A 22,996-nucleotide genomic window follows, 5' to 3' on the forward strand; every position below is an offset into this window, starting at 1 on the left:
TCAGAGGTGAAAGGAAAAAGCTGAGGGCATCTGTAAACTTAGGCCTGCATCTTTTGTACTCCAGAGACAGTTGTGGCAATTGTGCTGATGACAGAGAATTTATAGTTGTAAGTCATTTGTGCCGATATAGCTCTGGCATATATAAATAGCTGGGTGGGGGGGGCAAATTGGAGACTGCAAAATCAGCCACTTGCAAGAAAACATGTTTTCACCTTCAGAAGATCCTCAAAGGTTTTCCACTAACCTTTCATAATTAACTAACCCGTATTGGAATTTTTTCTTCTTAGACCATTGGGAAGACATTAAGGAGATCTTTGACCAATTTATATTCCAACACTATATGACATTAAGGAAAATATTTTCCTTCACTTCAAAAATTATTTCTTAAGCAACTGACCTGCTTATACTATTAGGGTAAGAATTTATAAAGCAGATTAAAATAAGTGTGACTTGAAATCAATTTGGTCTTTACCCACGATCTGCAGCCATTAGGGAAATGCTAACAAAAATAGTTCTTTGGAAGAAATTTTAAATAGCCATATCATAAAGTTATTTTTCTACCATTGGTTCTGCATCAACTCTCCCAAAACAGCATGATTTTATTTTTCTTAAATATTTGATTTATTTAACCTGAAATTTTTACATGGTAGAGAAAAAAAATGTAACATAGTACAGGATAACATAGAATAATTAATTACAATTTCCAAGGCTATGCTTTATTTTCATTTTTAGACCTCTGACATACAATCTTCAACATATATAGTAGACTTACCTCATATAATTGATTTTTCTCTCCAGGACTGGGAAGGAGAGGAGACATGAAAAAATTAAGGAGCCAGGCAGGGTCACAGGATTATACTTCACTCTGCACCCCAGGTGCCTTATTCACCCAGGCCCTAATGTTCGAAGCCCCACAGTAGTAACAGCCAATCTGCTAAATTCCCGTTCAAATAGCTATTATTTTGTCCAACCGCAAGTGTCTGGTCCTAACTCTCCATCCCAATGAAAGATAATGATAATCCGTGGCCACTTTTCAACTTTTCATTCCAATCTAAAAAATTATATAGATAATTTCTATTTATATGAGCAGGGCATTCATGCCATTTTACTGGGACAAATTTCTTCTTATTTCGGTGTGGAAAATATCTCAGGTGCAAATTATTGTATGATCCTGTTTTCCTAATGACTTGGGAAAATAGATAATTTATGTAAAAATGGAAACTTGGACCACAGATTATTATTTTTTTCCATCACTGATTGCGAGTGAAGCAAATTATATCATGGCTTTCAAAGCCCTCTGCACTCGTACAGGTTTTTCACTGACCCATATTCATGCCTTAGTTTTCATGCTGAAACTTACTTTCTAGACTTGTTCCTACCACTGAATTACCTTAGTCAAGTGACAATTCTTCTGCACTTGGTTTATGTTACCTGAATAGTGATGAGTTAGGAAAAGATAAATATTTTTCACTGCAACAATATGCTAAGTAATCATATTGAGAGCACTTAGAAAATACGACAATCAAAAAATACTGTTTGATTATAATAATACATATCAAAGTACGGTTTGAAAAGTTATTGGTAATATTATTGCCAAGGCCTACAAAGGGCCTCTAGCAATTGCTTAAATAATAGGTCATCATTGCTTTTAATCAAAACATAAGGCCCAAACAGGGACACAAACATAAAGTAGGATTTCTTTGTGTTGTGTGTACCTTAGTAAAGGACCCCGTGCAGAGAAGTGTTTGGAAGTTTGTTTCTGAAGTTTTTCAAGAAGAATGAAAAAGAGAGCAACGAGTTCTTTTCCCACGGGAAGAACTTAGGGTCGGCCTCACAAGAGTGGGCCTGACAACTTCAAGCAAGGGCTTGAGAAAGCAGCCTATCCCTAGCTTCTGGATATGTCTGAGCTCTGTCACTGGTCCTCTTCTGCAGAATCCACCTGGCTACCCCCCCTTTCACCACATTACATCTTCCTTAGCATGTTCAGTGGATGTTGCTAAAATACCAGCGCAGAGCATTGACTCTGCATTGACTTATGACTTGAGTGATCACAGGCTGAAAGAAATTGTCATTTGCAGCCAGAATCCCAGGCTAAAGGGTGAGAGAAAAGAGGCCTCTTTATGCTCCCAGGGTTGTCTTAATGCTCCTTGCACCTCCCAAGCTGCAGGGGGGCCAGATGAAGTGCTGTCTCCATTCCTGCCTCCTGGCCATCGCCTCAGGTAGAAGTTTCTGGAAGTTCCCCTAACAGAAGGACAGGCTCTCTGGAGATGGTGGTGGGGCCCTAAACTGTGGAGAGCATTATCAATCAGAGAGCTGAGCAAGCCCTGATAACAAATCCAGCAGCAAACTCGCCACCTTTTTTTTCCCCTCAAGACCTTTTCAAACCCTTCTCTAGTCACTGAGTAGAAAGCAGTAAATTGGAGCAGCAGGCTCAGAATTTGGAAGGTGCTGGCAGGTGGGGCAGGCTGAGCGATTGTTTTCCCGAACCCCCCTGCCTGCCCAGGAGTCATACATAATGTAAAAGGGGGTCAATACGAATTAAACACCTGAAGTCTCCTTTTTCTTCTGTCCTTTGATGACAGCACTATTTTATTTATGATGCCCCCAAGAGAAGGAAACTTCCCTTATGTGCCATTGCTTTTGTAAACTGTTGAAGAATCGCCAAAATGAAATACTTCGCAGCGGGTTTTTCTCTATTGCCTCTTTCCTGCTGTAGTGACCCCGTTAAAGCGACGGTTTGCCCGCCCTGCTCCCCTCCTGCACGGCCACCCTGACCCCAGTACCTCCCAGTAGCACCAGCCTCGGTTTCACGGCATCTTGTTTAGCAAAGGAGATCGAATGCGCCTCAGGCGCACAGAGCTGGGTGTAGCGTTCACTGCACGGCCCAGGTTTCGCATTATAAGATACTGTTTTGTGTCTCAGTGGCCGCGTTTCAGGCGACAGTCCACATTCTCTGTTTCGTGTTTGCAGGAGAACTGAGTGAGACACTACACAGGCGAACAGCGAATACGGGAAATGCAAGCGGCTCAGATAGGGTTTGCTTTTAAATACGATTCCCAGTGGCTTGGGTAGAGAAGGGGTGAGGACATGTGTATCTAAATTATCCGTGAGCCCCTCCAGGTTTCACGTTTCTTGGCCCACACAGATAGAATCTGATACAAGGGCTCTAATTCAGAATCTGTTTAGATGTTTCTAGCATTTCGTTCTTTCCTCTGAAGGAAACTTAAGGACTTTTTTTTTTTATATCACTACCCCCACCACCAGGAAATGTAAGAGACTGAGGATACAGGCTCTTCTCTCATGTTGTCTTCCAGCTGGAGGGAAATCCTTTTAATAGAAAGGATTTGGAGTGTGAGTAACAGGTTAGGTGATGGCAAGGAAGAGACCAACGAGATACTGGAATGATGACAGCTTCATGTAGCAATTCTTCACAGACTGAAGGGGACAGCGCAGTGGGAAATAAAATCTGCCACACGTGACAGGAAGGGTTCTTTTTTGACTCAAGATTACCAAATATTCTTTCTACCTTTGAGATTTTTTTATACATACCACCCCATCAGAGCAGAATGAAGCAAGCTTGAGGAGGAAATAAAGCCCAAGATAGAAGACAGGTTACACTGGCATGGCATTAAGGGAGATGTCATTCATGGGAATGAAACTCTAGGTACTCAGGTTAAGAAAAATTGCAAGTTTCTCTCAAATTTGTTCATTGAATTCTCTTAAGCTCTGTGGTCTACCTGCCAGGAATCCCAGGAGTCTATTGTCCCTGGGTGAGTCTCAAGACTGTGTGCCCTCATGGTGTGGGCACTGGGTTTTTTCATAGGTAGCCTTTTTTTTACACTATACATTACTATGTATATTATATATATATGTATGTATATTACAATGTGCTACATTACACTATATATCTATCATATACATACAGAATTGGACACCAAAATCATGTCCTATGTGGGCAGTTTAAGAGATTTCAAGAGTTGGTTTTTTTCTACTCAATTTTCACTTTACACATGGGCTCTACAAATTAACTCTCATGTATGATCACTGTAATAATTATGCTATTTTGATTCAGTGTAGGTGCCTTCGCTCGGACAAATCACATCTGCGGTAACTGAAAGACCCCGCAGGTGCATTCATGCAAAGTCTGCCACAGAAAATGAGGAGACGCCAGAAGAGTGGGAAACAGACAAATGCACCAATTTTCAAGAGGATGGTAAAGATACGGTTTAGAAATTAAAAACTGTAAAATTCATTTGACAATGATCTCCAGCAACAACAACAAACTTAGGATATTTAAATAATTTGGAAGCATTTAAGAAATGATTGCAATTAGCCAGCATGGTTGCAATAAGAATAAGTTATAACAAGCAAAGCTATTTTTTTCAATCATACTATTCACCTGTTTTTGAGGGAAAGGCATCAAGATAACATATGTCAATTTTGTGATATTCTAATGAAAAAGTGAAGAATAACAATTATGGAGTGGCATCAAGTAAAAGGAAGATCTCAGTCGAATCCTTCCCTAATTTGCACTTAGTTTCATCTTATTCAATATTTTTCTTTAATATCTTGGATGAAAACTATAGAACAATTCTACCTTATTTGTGGATTTTAAAAATCTAGATGGGAGAGCAAATTCAGACTATTAGCATTACCAAAAAAGTCCTCAGCAAACTGAACTTGAAGAGCAAAGCTAATAAAACTTCATTTTACAAGAGAAATATAAAGCTCGTCGCTAAGATGGAAAACTTAACTTTGCATGTACAGAGTTAGGCAGACCTGTCTTAAACACAAATCCTGTGGAAAGAACTGAACTTTTCATTGATCAAAAGTGTAACATGAGCCACTCAAGTGAGGTATCTGCGAAGAAAGCCACTGCAGTCTTTGGTTACATTTCCAGTCCTTAAGGAAAAGGGAGATCATCTTCCCGGGGAGCCTCACACTTGTTGACCACACGTGGAGTATTGTATTGACTTCAGGGAGACACATCTTAAATCTAATCCATCTTCAACGTGACAGCCTTTCAAATATTTGAAGACAGCTGCCTTCTCCAAACTAAGTATCCTCCTTTATAGAATGTGTCCTGTCACCAGGAAAATTCCTTATTAATAACAATGCCCTCTACACATTTGTCAACAACTTTCTATAAATGTGTCACACAGGATTGGATGGAATGTTCCAGATGTACCCTCACCTGCCAGGTATAAATTATTCTTCTATTAATCAAGTCTAATATTACAGTGAATCCACATCAGACATGCATTTAATTTACACTAATACTACTATACATTTCAGCAAAAATAAATAAAAAGGGACACTGCCCACTCAGTGAACATATGTTCCTGGGTAAACATGAGATGAGAAATGTGAATCTGGACACTCGTGGCTCATAAATTTAATATTTCTTATAGTGAGAGCTAAAGATGTGTATTTTTGTTGTTGTTGAACCTCCTTCCTAAATACACTACATGTGACTTTTAATAGCTACATAAGATGCAATTCTCCTGTATGTCTTTTTTTTTCCAGTTACCTCACATTGTTGGATTTATAGCCAATTTTTCACAACACCAAATGCTTGGTAAATCAGTTCTATTCCATCTTATACTTGCACTGTTGTTCTGTTTTATTTTGTTTGAACTTCAGTAGAGGATTTTATGTTTGTTACTATTACATTTCTTCCTATTAAATTATTTAACTCATCATTCCAGATTATTGATTTTGGGAATCAAACTCAGCCTTTTGCCATCTAGTTTCCATGATAAACCAAGACCTGACCCCTCCTTCTTGATTGCCATTGCTGGTTCATTAAGACTTTGCATGAACTACTTTCACTGATTCTAAAATGCATATTTTTTCACACTTTTACCTATTTGAAATTATGTCTTAAAATCAGTAACATCTTGAAGACAATAAGACAAGCCATAGACTGGGAGAAAATATTTGCAAAAGGCACAATCTGCTAAAGGACTATTATGGAAAATAAAATAAAATAATAAAATAAAATAAAATAAACCTTTTAAAATTCCACAATAAGATGAACAACCTGATTAAAAAGTGGGCCAAACATCTTAACAGACATCTCATCAAAGATATACAGGTGGCAAAGAAACATATGAAAATATGTTCAATATTTTATGTTAATAGGAATTGCAAATTAAAACTACAATGAGATACCGCTACACACCTTTAGAATGGCCAAGTGACCCCTTACAGCAGCAGGAAATGCTGGAGAGACTGTGGAACAGCAGTGGCTCCCGTTCGCTGATGGTGGGTTTGAGTCCCAGTGAAGGGCAATACCTGGTTCGATCCCCGCCCAAGGGTGGGAGGCAACCAATTGATGAGTCTCTCTCATATCAGTGTTTCTCTCTCTCTTCCTCTCTCTCTCCACCCTTCTGCCCTCCTTCCCTCCCTTCCACTCTCTCTAAAAATCAATGGAAAATATATCCTCAGGTGAGGACTAACCAAAAAAAAAGCACAAAGGATATCAAAGGATATCACATGGCAAGTGATATATATGAGAAATTAACAAACCCTGAGAACAGATTTCTTTTTAAGAGTATGCAAGGAGGAAAAGTTGGTGTGACAGTGTCATGTGACTTAAATGACAAAAATTTTAGTACAAAATAAAAATTGTAAGTTATTAGAAAACAGCGTGTAGTTTAATAGGCAGCACTTTCTTCTTAGCAATATATAAAATAATGCTCAATCTTATAATCAATAGCGTCTCAAGGCAAAGAAATATGATTTTACCCACTTACAGACTTAATGCATACATTCATTGATGATAAAACTTCCATAGTCCCTTAGAACTATTGATAGACCAGTGAACTAGCTGGTGAATATTTTCCCTTGATAGATGTAAAGGGAAATGTAAAACAAGTGCACATCTGAGGTCTCCACAGGGCAATAGAAGAGCCTTGTGCGTGGTGGTGAACAGGTAAATACAATCAATGGAGGCAGCCTAATCCAAGTAAGCAATTCCATAAAGGAACCTGATGCACCTGGAAGCATGTGAAAGCACCAATATCAACATCCTCATCATCATCTCAATAAATGTCAATAGATTAAATTTGCTTATTAAATCATAAAGACTCTCGGGTTTAGTGAAATACAAAACCAACATGGGTAGATCTTTGATAAATAATGATGAACTAAAAAAGGACGTTGCAGAAAGAGAATAAAACCATTAATGTAAATTTTTAAAAGTCACAAAGCATTTCTGTACGTAATGTATAAATAGATTCATATGTACTAGAGGTACAGGAACGTGGGCACACATCTGCTTCAAGTTGGTGGCTGCCTCTGGGGAGAGTGCAAGAGGGGTTTTGTAAGGGTAAAAAGAGAAGAAAACTATGTTTTGCCAGGTACATTCTTTCACGGTTATCACTGGCCGTGCCAGGTGAATCCTATCTGGAAAACCATCTGTCCTATACCAGGGTTCAAAACAAATTCTGCGAGTCACCTGGAATGGGTTAAGAGAGGGGCTTTCTGGAGCGGAGAGAGAGCTCCTGGCCAGGCAGGCTCCCCTCATTTTATTTTACTTCACTATAGCACTTCAAGCAAGACCTTCCACTAGCAAAAAGATTAAGACTTGCTTTATTGTGACGCTGGCTTCACTAAGGTGGCCTGGAATGAGACCTACAATACCTCCAAGGCGTCCCTGTGTGGAGAACCAGGATCGGCAAGAAGAGAAGACCAAGGTCTCCATCTCCTCACCATCCCACGGAAAGAGTGAGTCTACAGGCTGGAGGGGGACGCCGCCCTCCTGTCTGCCTGCTTTTTTATAGGGGAGGGTGAGGAAGGCGCCCGGTGGCTGGAACCTACAGGCCGCGTGGTGCCAGGAGGTCAGCATTTTGGATGTCAGTTGTTCATGTTTGGGAGAATCAGCTGTCCTTCGCGTGAGGATGGTGGAGCCCATGGAAATGTCCTGAACCCCTGGCAGGGTTAGAGACCACCAGTGCCCTGGGAAGCTGAGCTTGGGAGGGGCCCCCCCAACAGAGAGATGAAGACGCCCCCAGTCTCAGCTGGTCTGTTACCCAGGCAACCTAGAGGGAGTTCCAAAATTATTTTCAGGAAACACAAACCAATGCGCCATGGCATCTGTAATAGTTTGTGTCTTAAAAAACAAAATGAGGGGAGGGAATCTGAAAGACCCCAGCAGCTAACGGTTGTTAAATCTGAGTGGCATGTACGTGAGCGCTTGTTCCATTACCATCTGCACTATGTTTGAAAGAAGAGATAGGAAGTCATATTTGCAAGCCCCCTTCATACTCCAGTCCCACTGCTCCGCTAAACTGTAATCACTGCAGAGATGTTGGGTGTTTCCAGATCAGAGTGTTTTATGGATTAAAATATATACATACTGATATGAAATTTGTGTGTTGGGTGGAGGAGGGCTGTGCCTGCTGTTGTCAGGAGCGTTTCTGTCCCGGCTTTCTCTTTTGTTTCCACGCTAAGTTCTGGAGATTCTGGATCACTTTATATTGTGTTGGCTTTTGTAACTGTAACAGACTGGGAATTAGTCTCTCATAGCATAACAGTAAAAAGCCAAAATCTAATTCACACGCTGTAAAAAGATGGTTAAGGGATTTTTTTCTTGAAAGTGGTTGGATAATCGGTCCCTTCATGATCATGTCATCCGTTAGAAGTCAGACATATCTCCAAAAGGTTTAATATTTCTCTTTCACATAGAACCCAGTTTTGATCAAACATAAGGAAGGTGTTGTGACCAAGCTGCTTTATGGGCTTTGACTTTCACTTTAATCTTTACAAAAAGCAGTGAGAGTGTTTTGAGTGTTGTGCACGTTCACCAAAGCAGCCTCTCTCCCTCTCTCTCTCTCTCTCTCCCTCTCTCTCTCCATATACATATATATAAAATCTTCTGATGCTAATTATCTCTTAATCTTCTGGTTCCTTTTACTTCCTCCAATACTGAGCACAAGAAAATGGCCCCTTTCCTCCTTGGTTGAAGCACTAATTAACAAGCTGTTTACTTACCATTTTTTAGCCAGGCTTCAATGTTGCCCTTTCTCTCAGTTACAGAGAGATAAAATAAAATTCCTCATTTTACACGTATTAAAAGTAAATTTTATTTATACCACAACCCTGAACTTTCAAATTACTTTTTCAAAGGAATCTCCCCTGCCACCCCCCTTTCCCTTCGAGAGGCCACTGTTTGATCTAGTTACATTTTTATATGGAAAACATCTTAAGCAGCTCCAGTTGCTGATTTTAGAAAGAATAAAAACAGAAATGATCGGAGCATTTGGCAGGAACCCTTGGACCTGAGCAGCGAGCTGCTGATACATTCCTGCTGCAGAAGTGATTTGTTTTGTTTTATGAACTTGTACAAGCAACTCCTTTTCACAGCAAAACAGTTGGTAAAAGGGAAAAGACCAGCACTCCGGGGGGAGCACGCATTCGGTTCTTCAACCAACTTATGTTTTATGTCAGTATCTAAATTACACAGAGCAGGCTGACACACTCTTTTTACTCATTGTTGTTTTTGTTCAAACTCTGTTCTGAAAGTGGGTATGAAATAATCCCTTCACTTTTATTCCTGGATTGGCTTTGATGAGTTAGATATTAAATACGACCGGTTCAGATGTCACATCAATGCAGGGCGTAAGTGTCAGCATTTAGATGGATAATAATTGGATTCATATCTGTGTTATGTTTTGAAATTGCTGGGTCAGTTCTAGGTCTCCTGCTGTAAATTCTTCTCTGCAGGCCCAAGTAAAAGGAATGTGACAGATTTAATACCTAGAATAAGTTATTAACTGTAAGGATGCATAAAACAGTGGCACTGCTGAGCAGAGAACATTACACTGCTCATAATTCTGCAAGTGAAAATTAAAGCGTTTTTTATATCAGTGAAATATTTTTCTTCATTAACTCTCTTGCTCCACTCAAGTAAGTTCTTTGTGTCTAATCTAATGTGGAACGATCACTTTTATTTGGCCGTTTCACTCATGAATGTTTAAATTCTAACACCCAAGTGTAAGAGAATGGATTTGATAAGAGGAGGGAGTTGTTTTTAATGTTTTACTTCCCAAAAGGTCAAGTGACTACTGTTGACTGCAGCCATGATCCTTCCTGAGAATAATGTGTAGGCCAAATGCCACCTTAAAGACTTTGTGAAATATCATCGTCTTCTGTCATAGGAGGGAGAATGGAAGTCTAGCCTCACCAACAAATTAGAAAATTATTAGGGAGGGGAGGGGAGGGGAGGGAAGGGCTAATAGAAAGGAACAGGAAGAACCCAAGAATCCGGGAGGAAAAGAGACTGGTGTTTTTCACACTTTCCTGCCAGCACCAGTATCTTGAGTAGTGGCTGGTCCTGGCAGATGGCTTGGATGTTTTTCCTGTGGCAGAATGTCAGCAGTGACTTCCCTGTGGCTGTGTTGCCAGGCCACTCCCACTCCAAGAAAATTCTCCATTTCCACAACCCTAGGATGAGTAGGACAGTTTAACACCACAATTACATTCACTCCTCCATTCATTTTATTAATTAAACATTGACTGAATACCCCCGATAGAAGAAGCCAGTCCCTGATAATAAAGTTCATTACTGTAAGTTTGCAAGGGTTTCTCAAACTTTAGTCTATTTTTTTCTAATACATTTATACAGGCACTTTTTAAAGCACTTTATGAAAGCCCATTTAATTCTCATTACAGTCCAATGCCCTCTTTTATTACACATGAGGAAGCTCAAAGAAATTAAATAACTTGCCCCAAGTGCTCCAGGGGTGCTGCAAATATTTTATTTATAAGGAAACTAGTTCACGTATTTTGTTATATACACATCTCATCCATATATTATTTATCTACTATTTTCTTTGAAAGATTAACTTTTTTCTACTTAAATAAAGTCATATTCAAGAAATCTTATCACTGCATAAATGGAAAACAAACAATACCATGAGTTTAATGTGATCATTATATTTTCAAATATTCGTGGAGATAAATACTTGGTCCACTTCATACTCATTAACTTGGCTATAACTTTTAAAATGGAAAATAACAACTGTTGTTGAGTATAGGGAAAAATTAGAACCCTCATGCACTGCTCATGGGAATGTAAAATGGTGTAGCCACTGTGGAAAACAGTTTGGTGATTCCTCAAAAAGTTAAACATCGAGTTATCATGAGACCAAGCAATCCTACTGCTAGATACATTACCCAAAAGATCTGAAAACAGAAACTCAAATACTTATTCGAGCATGATCCATAACAGCCAAAGAGTGGAAACAACCCAAATGTCCATTGACCAATGGATGGGTAAACAAAATATGGTACATCCACACAATGGAATATTATTTAGTCATAAAAAGAATAAAAAACTAGCACCTGATACAAATGAATGAACTTTGAAAACACTGTGCTATGTGAATGAAGCCAGACACTATGGTCATAATAAATATTTATTCATAATAGATATCCAAGATAGAGAAATGCATAGATACAAAATGTAACTTAGTGGTTTTCAGTAGGCTGGGGGAAGGGGGAATGGGCACTGACTACTTAATGCCTCTGGGATTTCTCTTTGGAATAATGAAGTGTTCTGGAATTAGAGAGTAGTGATCAGTATACTTAATGACTACACTAAACATCACTGAATTGCACACTATAAAAGGGTGAACCTGATGACATATGAATTATATCTCAATAAAGCTGCTATTTAAATAAAGGAAATAATAAACAAAAATTTTAAATGTGCCTCAGGAATACTGCAGATATTTCACTTACTTATAAGGCCACTACTTTTCTTTGCAAATAAGGATTTCTCTTATTCTATGCCACTGAAACAAAACACAGGGAAAAAATGGATTGTGAGGCTAGTAGAATTATATAGATATACACATATTTGTACATTACATTTTAAAAGTTGTGTTTGTATTTCACCTAAAATAATTTCATATATACTACCAGAGGTAAAGGTGCCAAAGTTGGGGAACACTGTTGAATATTACAGGTTAAGCTCAAGTATCAACAGCCTGGGTTTGAATCTCAGTTCTAACCCTTACTATGTGAATTAGGAAACTTCCTTAACGTCTCTATCACTGTTTCTTTATCTGTAAAATGGGATAACAATTCCTGGTAGTGCCAGTATGAGGGAAGCTTTAAGAGAGTAACATTTCTTGAGCCCCTGCTCCATGCTAGCAAAACAATATGCTAGACACATTATGTTTAATTTACTAAATCCTCACAGAAACCTCATGAGATCCAACATAAACATGATAACCAATGGATAGTCCTTGCTATGTATATTTCACTAAATACTATTGAACACTCAATGCCTTCTAACCTCACACCCACTCCTGAGATCATTGAGTCAGAATCACCTTTTCAAATTCCTTCAATTCAGATTCTATTATCTTACAGACCATACTTTGTCTTTAAGATTACACAACATCAATGTATGATAAAATTAAAAGATTATGTCATTATTCTAACCTCTCATAAAAGCTGTACCAAAATAATTATCTATATTTTATTTATACTTTACCTTTTACCAGTTGCTAGTGTCTTGTACATACCGTCAAAAGGATTATATCTTAGAATGCTGAAAGAATTTGCTCCCAAATCTATAAAAGTTGCCAAAAAGAAAAGAAAAATAAATACAGAAACCATTACTCAACTTTTAATTGACACTGGGGTCTTGGTATATCCTATTGGCGTCTGAGAGGCCCACTCATGTACAACAGCATTCATTAACTCAAAATAAATTTCAAATGTGCAGATTCAGTGACAATAATAATAAACAAATGCCAAATTACTGAAATATATTATACCCTTGCACCAGCAATCAAAATGAGCTTGGAGTCTCTGAAAGTCCATATGGCAATAAAAGTATGGCCCCCAACTGAATCAGAAACGCAAGTGTGAAAACCCTTTTTCTTTTCAAGAGTCTGTATAACATGTCCTGGAGTAATAATTCAAATACTAAACATACTATTACTTCTATCTCTTAGTCTCCTGTTTGATTAAATGCTTAGGAACCTACCTCACAGGGAGATCCTATGTCGACCAGTCAACTTTGCAAAGCAGTCAAGGTTACTAAAACAGGCTATGTTTATAAGACAAGGTCAAAAAGAATTTAAACAACTCCTAGTGCATCTGAGGTAATACCTAGTTTAGTTTTTTCAAAAGCTCCCAGTCTGTCCTTAATTATTTCTATTCAACTCACCCTTTACACATACAGAGCCAAGTAGGGAGAATTGGACCCATGGGTTTTACATTTTCATTAAAAGCCAGAGGTAACATATAACCAACTCGAATTGTGGGTGGCAGCTCACTTTATGATTTCTTCAGAGGAAATTTGACTGAACACATGGAGTTGGGCTGTGCAACAAGATCACTATTTGCTTTACGAATGTGTGGGTGTAAATGGTATTTGGCAAACATTCACCAAAACTTCTTACATTGCCCACAGCTGAATTATTGTCCTTTCTGCTACCTTTCAGTTACCAAATAAAAAGGTCAGATTCATGACACTTAAAAAATAGTACAAAAACTTTTTAGTTTTACGTAGTCCTATTTATCCATTTTTTCTTTTGTTTCCCTTGCCCAAGGAGATATATCAGAAAAATACCGATACGATAAATGTCCAAGATTTAACTGCATATGTTTTCTTTAAAAGGTGAAGCAATTTATTTATTTTATTTTATTTTATTTTATTTTATTTTATTTTATTTTATTTTATTTAATACATCTTTAATGACTTCAGAAAGAGGAAGGGAGAGGGAGAGGGAGAGAGAGAGGAACATCAATGATGAGAGAGCCATTGATCAGCTGCCTCCTGCACGCCTCTGACAGGATCGAGCCCGCAACCCGGGCATGTGCCCTGACAGGGAATCGAACCCCGATCTCCAGGATCCTAGGTCGATGCTCAACCACAGAGCCACACCAGGCAGGGATACTGCATATGTTTTCTTCTAGGATTTTTATGGTTTCGAGCCTAACATTTTAAGTCTTTAATTCATTTTCAGTTTATTCTTGTGTATGGTGTTAGAAGGTGGTCTAGTTTCATTTTTTTGCATGTTTCTGTCCAATTTTCCAGGCATCACTTATTAAAAAGACTGTCTTTACCCCATTCTATGTTCTTGCCTCCTTTGTCAAATATTAATTCACCACAAAGGCCTGGGTGTATTTCTGGGCTCTCCACTCTGTTCCATTGATCTATGTGTCTGCTCTATGTCAGTACCACACTGTTTGGATTGCTATGGCCTTGCAGTGTAGTTTGACATCAGGCAGCAGGATTCCTTCATCATTGTCCTTCTTTCTCAAGATTTTTGCACAGCAAAGGAAACCAACAAATGAAAAGACAACCCACTGAATAGCAGAACGTGTTTGCTAACGATACATCTGATGAGGGGTTAATATCCAAAATTTATAAAGAACTTATACAACTCAACACATACACACACAATTAAAAAATGGCCAAAGGCCCTGAATGGACACTTCTCCAAGGAGGACATATAGGTGGCCAAGAAACATGTGGTATGATGCTCAATGTCAGAGATGCAAATTAAAACCACAGTTTGATGTCACCTCACACCTGTCAGAATAGCTGGCATCAATAAATCAACAAAAAAACTAGTGTTGGCGAGGGTGTGGAGAAAAGGGAACCCGGTGCCCTGTTGGTGGGAATGCAGACTGGTGCAGCCACTGGGGAAAGCAGTATGGAGCTACTGTGGTGCCGTTGCATATAACTTCCAAAAACACTTGAAATAAGCCCAATCTCCAAAAAGGTGGGAGTAATTATATAATTTATTATGATGCTCTCTCACAATGGAAACAACTATTAAAAATTGATAATGTATCATTATATTTATTAACAGGAAAATTCCAAGCTGTATTATTAAGTGAAAAACCAAGTCCCTTGGTCCCTTTTTTTTAAAATACAGTGGTCCCTCGGTTTTCGAATGGGATCCGTTCCGGAGACCGCTCCAGCTCTGAAACGTTTGAAAACCGAGGCATCCACAGCCCACAGCTGGGCCTCAGGGTCCTGCCCTCAGGGGAAGCTCCGGGGCCTGTTCGACTTCCGAGGCGTGTTCGGAAACCGAAGCATTTGCGGGTTTACTGCATTCGTAACCCGAAATGTTCTGCAATGGAGACATTAGAAAGCTGAGGGACACTGTGAATGTACATAACAGAAAGTCTGAGTTACATTAAAATAAGAATGAGCAGTGAGATTTTGAATGATTTTTTTTCTCTCTATAGTTTACCTTTTTTTGCATTGTATTTATTATGCTTACAATTAGAAAAATGTCTCCACTGTGCCTTATTTATGTCCTCTTGCCCAGTTTTAGAAATAGCAAACAACAGAACTCTACAAGTCAACCTGTCTAATACCGAACATCCCAATTATCATTTGTTACCGAGCAGTTCCCTCCTCTCTATTTGGGAACATCTGATTTTTAAGTTGCAATTTCTAACTTTTCCTTGATCTGTGAAACACAAGAAATAAATGAGAGTGATAGGACAGTGACATTTATGTTTCTTTTTCTTTCCCAACACTTCTAGCACAGTTCTGCTAGAAGTATATAGAGTATTTACTCAATAAACACTGCTTCAATTGTAGTGTCACAGGGACTCCAGAAACTTTCCAGAGCCATACATGGGAGTCTGATATCCATTTAATGGCTAAGTTGGGTTATCTAAAAAAAATGAAATAAACTATACTTCCTTGAGGTTTCTTCTAGATTGAATTAACACAAAACAGAGTTAAACTATAATATATAGGAGGGAAAGATTTCTCTCATTTGAAAATGACATAATTTATAAAACAGAAAAGTCATCAGACTGATAAGACAGATATTCTTCTACATTATTTAACAATAATACGAATTTGAGCAGCATTTTATGACTGAGTTCAGAGAAGCCTTAAAGACCTTTTTCTTGTTATTCAATGAGAAGGTATCAGATATCCATCAGTAAGCAGGCAAGGTGGAAGGCAGTGTTTTTAGTTTGTTGAGCAGGTGACCAGAGCAGGGGCATGTTCATCTTGTACACTTATGCCCTAGGACTTTTAACTTACTAAATACAAAAAAATTATATCATTCATTCATTACCATCCAAATTTTAAAATATAATTCAGGTTCTTAGATACACTGGATTATATTGCCAGTTCTTTGCCAGTGACTGATCTTTGACTAGAGAACTCTCTACATGGCAAAGTTTTGATATCCTTAGCTGTAATGTTAAGATAATATACAATCCTTACAGAGTTTAGTTTAGACTGCTAGACTGAATCCTAAATTGTATGATGTCATTTAAGGATATGTTGCATTTATTGCTATATTCTGTAGGTAGGGGAGGAGTTCTTTATTTTCTCCCAAAATTTCGTTTTTCTAACTTGAAAGTAATACTTGCGAATTGAAGAAAAAATTGTGAAAACCCATAAAGGAATAAAAATGAAAATAACTGATTCTATATCACCCTCAAGTAACAACATCAATGTTTTGATACATTTCCTGTAGCCAAGAGGTTAAGAATTGAAGTTGTGGAGCCAGGCTGCCTGGGTTCAAATCCTGGATCTACCAGTTACTAGCTTTATGACCTTGAGCAAGTGACTTAGCATCTCCGTGCTTCAGTTTCTCAAAGGAGGGAGTGGGTAAAAGAGAAGGTGCCTTAATGGGTGATTAGGAGAATTAAATAGGTTAATGAACATGAAGTGCTGAGAACAATACCTGGCACATCATCTCAGGTTAACAAACTTCAGCTATTATTTCCTTTTTAAAATTTATACATTAAATATATGGCATCTAAGTGTATGGAATCATACAGTTTGGTATTCTGCCTTTTCACTTAACAATATACCTTGAGCATCTTGTTTCCTTTTATTTAATGAATATCTTTCCACGTTAATTAATAGAAAGCTGTATGATCACTCAATCACCACATAGCATTCAGTTGTATGAACATACAAGTTATTTAACTAATCAGAGGAAACATTTCTAAAGGATCTATTCTTCTATATTATAACCTTACCACAAAGGTCCAAATGAGGTTATTAAACCAAAAAAAGTGAAAGTATAGACTTTTATTAAATCTTTCAAGTGTTTTAGTGGCTTCAAAAACTAATGTCAAGCCCTAGCCAGTGTGCTCAGTGGTTAGAGCGTCTGCCCACAGACTGAAGGGTCCCAGGTTTGACTCTGGTCAAGGGCACGCACCTCAGTTGCAGGCTCGATCCCTGGCCCCAGTTGGGGTGTGCATGGGGGGCAACCAATCGATGTGTCTCTCTCACATTGATGTTTCTCTCTCTCCCACTCTCTCTGGAAAGCAAAGGAAAAATATCCTCGGGTGGGATTAAAAAATAATAATGTTAAAAGAAGAAAAATGAGGAGCAGGGAAAAGAGGAGAGGGCACACACTGATCACACACAAAATATCAACAATAAAGAACCTGGTAGTGTGCAATCCTTAAAATGCTCCTGATTGTTTATCCTCAAGAAATCTTAAAGGCTATTCAAAATCTTTTAAGCTAGTTTGGCTGTTTGGACTACCTTTGAGATCTTTCTTCAGGTTGTTTCAGAAGGTAAACAATCAACCAATTAACTCAATCAGCAACATATGAAAAATAACTAAGAAACTAAATTTTAATAAGAAGACCAAATCAGGATTGACCTCAGATATTTATGGTATAAAATATAGAGACCATTTCAGTACATATTTCTATATAGACCCTTTTTTGTTATGAGACATTATAAAATTTATGGTCTTATAGAAATTTTTATGGCTTTTTATATTATTTATGATGCTGATATTGAAAAAATATTATCTTAATTGCTTAGTCTTATCACCCAAGGATTGAGTTTATGACCGTAACAGACCCACAGTTTAACTTTCCAAGTTTTAAAGTCACCTACTTGTAGTCTGGGGAGGATATCATTGCAACAATCTTAAACACCAGTCCAAAGAACTCTCAATTCCAGAAATATTTCAAATCTCTTTTTCACTAGTTCTGCCCATGTTTACCAATTATTACAGATAGCGATGATGCATCTGACAGCATTATTAATCCACACCGGGGAAGGGATGATCAACTTTAAATAAATAAATATATTATACTCTTATATTATTATTCCCCTTTTCTCTTGGTCCAATCCAAGTCCTTCAAAATCATGGGTTTTTCCTAAATTTCAAAATTTTCTGTATGTGACAATAACTTCACCTACCTACAAGCTCAGTGCTTTGGACTTGATCAAATTCATTCATATTCCAGGTGACTTACAATGGACACGTATTTCCAAAGCTAGAATTTAGTTTGTGACTATGGAATGAGCAACCTTAATTAAGAGACACTGAATATTCAACTTTGGCTTCATTTTTTTTTTTCTTTTCATATACTAATTAGTGGTTCCTAACCTAGCCATGACTGAGAAATACCTGGGAAATTTTTTATGCAGATTCTCAGAGCCAATCTCAAACCTACTGAATTAGAAACTTCAGGAACAGAGCCCAGGAATTCATATTTGTAACACCTTCCCCAGAAATAATAATGCAGACCGCAGACACCTGTCTCTGGTCTGAAATTTGGAAACCACCACTCTAACCATCTGGGTTTGACAGTGAATTCATTTAATCAAGTGTTTCTAATAACTTGTGGATATTTCTGTGGCACTAGAAAAGAAATAGAGTACACAATCCCTGTTCTCAAGCTTACTGAGTCAGCATTTCCCAAAATATGTTCCATGAGATATTTATAAGTATTACATGAAAAAAGTGATTCACGATCAAATAACTGTGGCAAACTCTAGGTTAAACAAATACAACATTTCTTCACTTCAGAATTTCTCAAGGCCTTTAATAGGTTATGACTTTCCAAGAGGAAAGTCAAACTTCTTTGTACGTCAAGTTCTTCTATCACAGAGCTGGCCTTAGAACTAGTGTTCCGAAGAAGACAATTTTGGAAATGCTGAACTAAATTATCAGTTTCTCAAGAACAATGACCGTGACTTCATGTACTTTTATTCTTAGAATAAGGTTTAATGACACATGAAAGGTTAGTTAGTTTAACGAATTCTCAAAACCTAAAGGATAGGTTGATCACCCACGATGATAATGATTGCAAGTGCCCACAGCATAAATCCATCATTGATTCCATTACTTATTTGTATTTCATGTCTCCTTTTGGAGTGTTGGCTCATATTGGTGCCACCAGTAAAGCAATAGTTCCCTCCTGAATTGTCAATCCATTTGTCTTCTACCAATTAAAAAACCGGGCTTTATGGGTGATAGTAGCTATGCTAAGAAGGAAGTTGTGGCTGTGGAATGATGTTGGAAGTGTGACAGCAGAAACCTGTAGGAGCCAAGGAACTTAGCATGCCTCAGGAGCGGAGAGGGGTCACACATGCACCGCTGCGGGGATGGAAGGACCCCAGGAAGGAGAATAAACGCAGCCCAGGGAAAACAGCTTACGAGTCCTGCGGCTCATTCTAGCATAAGTACCTTGCTGGGCATTATCTGCCAAGCTGTGGCAGAGGAAACCATTAGACAGCATGGAAAAGGGACCTTTGCAAATAAAGGATAAGAGGGAAATCACAATAATAGTTTCTGTCATCAGTTCACCTTTTCCAGGACTGAAGCAAACTTATTTGGTATTTTTAGTTTGCTTCATTCTAAATAGCATGAAAACGCTTCCATTTCACTGGGGATGGGCCAGCTGGAGTAAAAAATCAAATGACTAAGAACTGAGGTTTTACGTCTTATCTTTGAATATAGGGGGAAAAAAGAAAAAAGACCATATCTTAGAGTGGTTTGAAACCAAATTGTTTTTCATAGTCTGCATCATGCTTTGATGAAATGGGGGTGGTTTTCATGATGTCATCCACATGGTTTAAATAAACAGTGTACTGAGGTTAACAAGCTGCATTGGTAACAGAACTAGTGGGGGATTATAGTCGAGCTAATTTGATCAATTACTTTCAGTTCCAGAGGTCTCTGGATGAGACAGAAGCCAGTGTACACATGTTGGCAGATGAAAAATCAGTTTGGTCAACACATACCCTGACGGTAATGAACATTCTTTCAAACTTCATTTTTCATCCCCAAGAGAGGAGAATCCCACTAATTCCAGTCACTGCTACTCAAAAGCAGCCAAAAAGATAATTGTAAATAGTTTTAGGAGCCAGTACTTGCATTCCATGGGGTAAACTAAGACTTGTCTATTGGCTCTTCCATTGGGCATTTAAATGTTGTATTTTAAGTTTTCCTTTTGTTGTCTTCCTATTAAAAAATTAATTGAACTGGAATTAACTATCTAAAGTTTTTAGTCACCATATGCTAGGCCCTCTCTAAAAGTTGATATTTTCTAATTATAAATTTTACTGAATTACATGAAGCTAGTAAATAGTTTCATATATGTGAAGTATGTACATGAGTTGGGTTTATCAGCTTTAAAATATATTGAATATAAGGAAATGGGGGTATTTTTGGTATATAAATGGATGATTTTTTTTTAAAAGCTATTTAAATTCCATAGTCTCTCACTGTATATAAGACACTAGTTTGGTGTACAGTGTACAGAGTTGTGTGAATCATGGATCCTGACCTCACTGCCTACCAGAGGGGATGACATGCACAACAAAAACTGTAACACAAGGTAGACATGCCACAGAAGAGGCAAAAAAAGAGCTCTAGAGAAGTTAAAAGGTGGCAATATTTCACCTGGTGGCAGAAATCAAGAAAACATTTCTGGAGGCCTTTCATCTGAGATGCTTGGGCCAAGATGTGGGCATTTGAGCATAAGGAATAAGTCGTAAGTAGCATGGAGAGGAGAAGTGGGTTATGTCCAGAGAATACTAAGAAATTGCTTTGGCTTGCCCAGCAAAACTGTGTACCTAGAAAGGAAAAATGAGTTGTTGAAGTTTTTGTGAGGAAAATATCAGAATCAGATAAATTAATCTAGAAATAGTATCCAGACACTATTGGTGTTGTTGGATAAAACTGACTCCATAGGTGGATAAAAAAATGATGGGGCCAACAATAGTGATATGAAAAAGTGGGGTAGTTTTGCTGAGTTTAGTTACATTTAGAATTTGGATACTCCGATCTAAAAATTCATATAGCTTAGAAAGTTTAGCTGAGGGGAGATAAAGTGGGCATTTGGGAATCAGCTCATGCAGAATGGAGTCCCCTCCAGAAAAAATTTCAGGTTCTCATTTAACAAGTATCTAATAAGGTTTTAATATGTGCCAGACACTGTGCTGGGCATGGTTAGAAAAACAACTCTATAAAACGGAGACGTTAAGGAGTTTAGAATGTAGTAGTTAGTTCCTCACTCTGGGTCTAGCACTTATTTGCTGCATAACCTAAAGCAATTAACTTAACATTTCCAGAAATACTCCACTTGTTTATATCCGTGGGAATATTATAATGTGCATGTTTAACCACTTAAGTCGTGGTGTTAGATTTTTAGGTGTAAAATTGTTCAGGATCATGGGGGAGTTCATGGGAAATGACATTACGAACAGTCATGAGGGCTAGTGGAGGCAAGAAACGAGGTGAAAGCCAAAACACCAGGCAGAGTGCGGGAGGCCGCACAGCAAGGCTTTAGAGAGGCCTCTAAGGTCGGAGCCGCAGCCAAGCCTTCCACCAGGGCGTCGTTTTCCAGGGGTGAGAGCCAGGGGTGGCTCGGAAGCACTCCCACGGCGAGGTTGAGCACGATCCGGGCGCCGGAGGCATTACATATAAATTTCTGCAAAGGGACCCTGTAGGAGGAGACAGTGGAGAGGGGTGACTGTAAGGGTCTTCTTACAGTCTTTAGTCATTGAAGTGATCCTAAGTGCCTTGTTCAGTGCTACTGGCTGAGTGTGCAACAGACAGGATCTCTGGCATCACAAAGGGTATAGTCTAGTGAAGAAGGCAGGTATTAATTAAATCTCCATGAGATTGTACCAGTTGCTATAGAAAAGAGGTGCACAGCTCAGCGAGAGCCTCTGCTGGGAGACCTTTCATTTAGATTGGGGCATCAAGAGGGCTGCTCCAAGGAAAGGACGTTTGAACAGACAAGGAATGAAGTTGATCTTCAACAAAGTCCTTTACTGGGGTGGGGAGGGGCAGGCTACTTCTCAGTTCTGTTCCTATTCCTGGCCACTAGAGCACCCAATTGTGGAATCCTGAAAGAACAAAATATCAAAAGGTCCAAAAACACCGGAGCTGAATCCAGTGACTGCAATACACGAAGAGCTAGAACTCATTCAAGGCCTAGCCGTGCCTGTCAGAAGCACCGCTGCACAGCGCTAAAAACCAGAGTCTCGCATCCAATCCCGTGTAACCTGAGGCAAATTATTGAGTCTCTGTAATCCTCAGTTTCCTCTTCCGTAAGATGAAAATAATAAGAGTATACATCCTTATCGTTCTTGTGAGAATTAAATAAAGTAACCCACAAACTCATAGCACAGTTTCTAGCACTATCCCTTCATAAAAGTTAGCAATCATTCTCTTGGATAAGGATTTTTTTAATTGAGCTATAATTCATGTACCATAAAAATTATCCTCATAAAGTGTGTAATTCAGTGGTTTAAGTATATGTGCAGGGTTGTGCAGCCTTCACCACTATCTAACCTCGGAACCTCATCACCCCAAAGAGAAAAACCATTCCCATTTGCAGCCACTCTCTATTCCACTCAAAGGAGTGAGTGAAACCGGTTAAATTAGCCGCCATAAGAATAGTATAGCGTATTAATGTTTGTAAAGAAAAAAATTCAGATACTAAAGAGAAAGAAAAACTAAAGATCCCTTAAAAGCCAATAATGTAACTAACAATACAAAAAAGAACTTTGAAAAGTTACTTTTAAAAAACTGTGGTTACCTAATGTTTTTTACATCCCTGGCTGGATATAATAGCCTAAGTTAAATATAAATAAATAAACACACTCATATACCCACTTTTATTCAAATCATGTAAAATATACCATGGGTGTTTTGTATAAAGATGTGTGTGCAAATTAATATAGGAACTAGATACATATCTTATAGATAAATATATA

This window comes from Miniopterus natalensis, chromosome 3 (genome assembly GCF_054644295.1).
Source record: "Miniopterus natalensis isolate mMinNat1 chromosome 3, mMinNat1.hap1, whole genome shotgun sequence".
NCBI lineage: Eukaryota > Metazoa > Chordata > Mammalia > Chiroptera > Miniopteridae > Miniopterus > Miniopterus natalensis.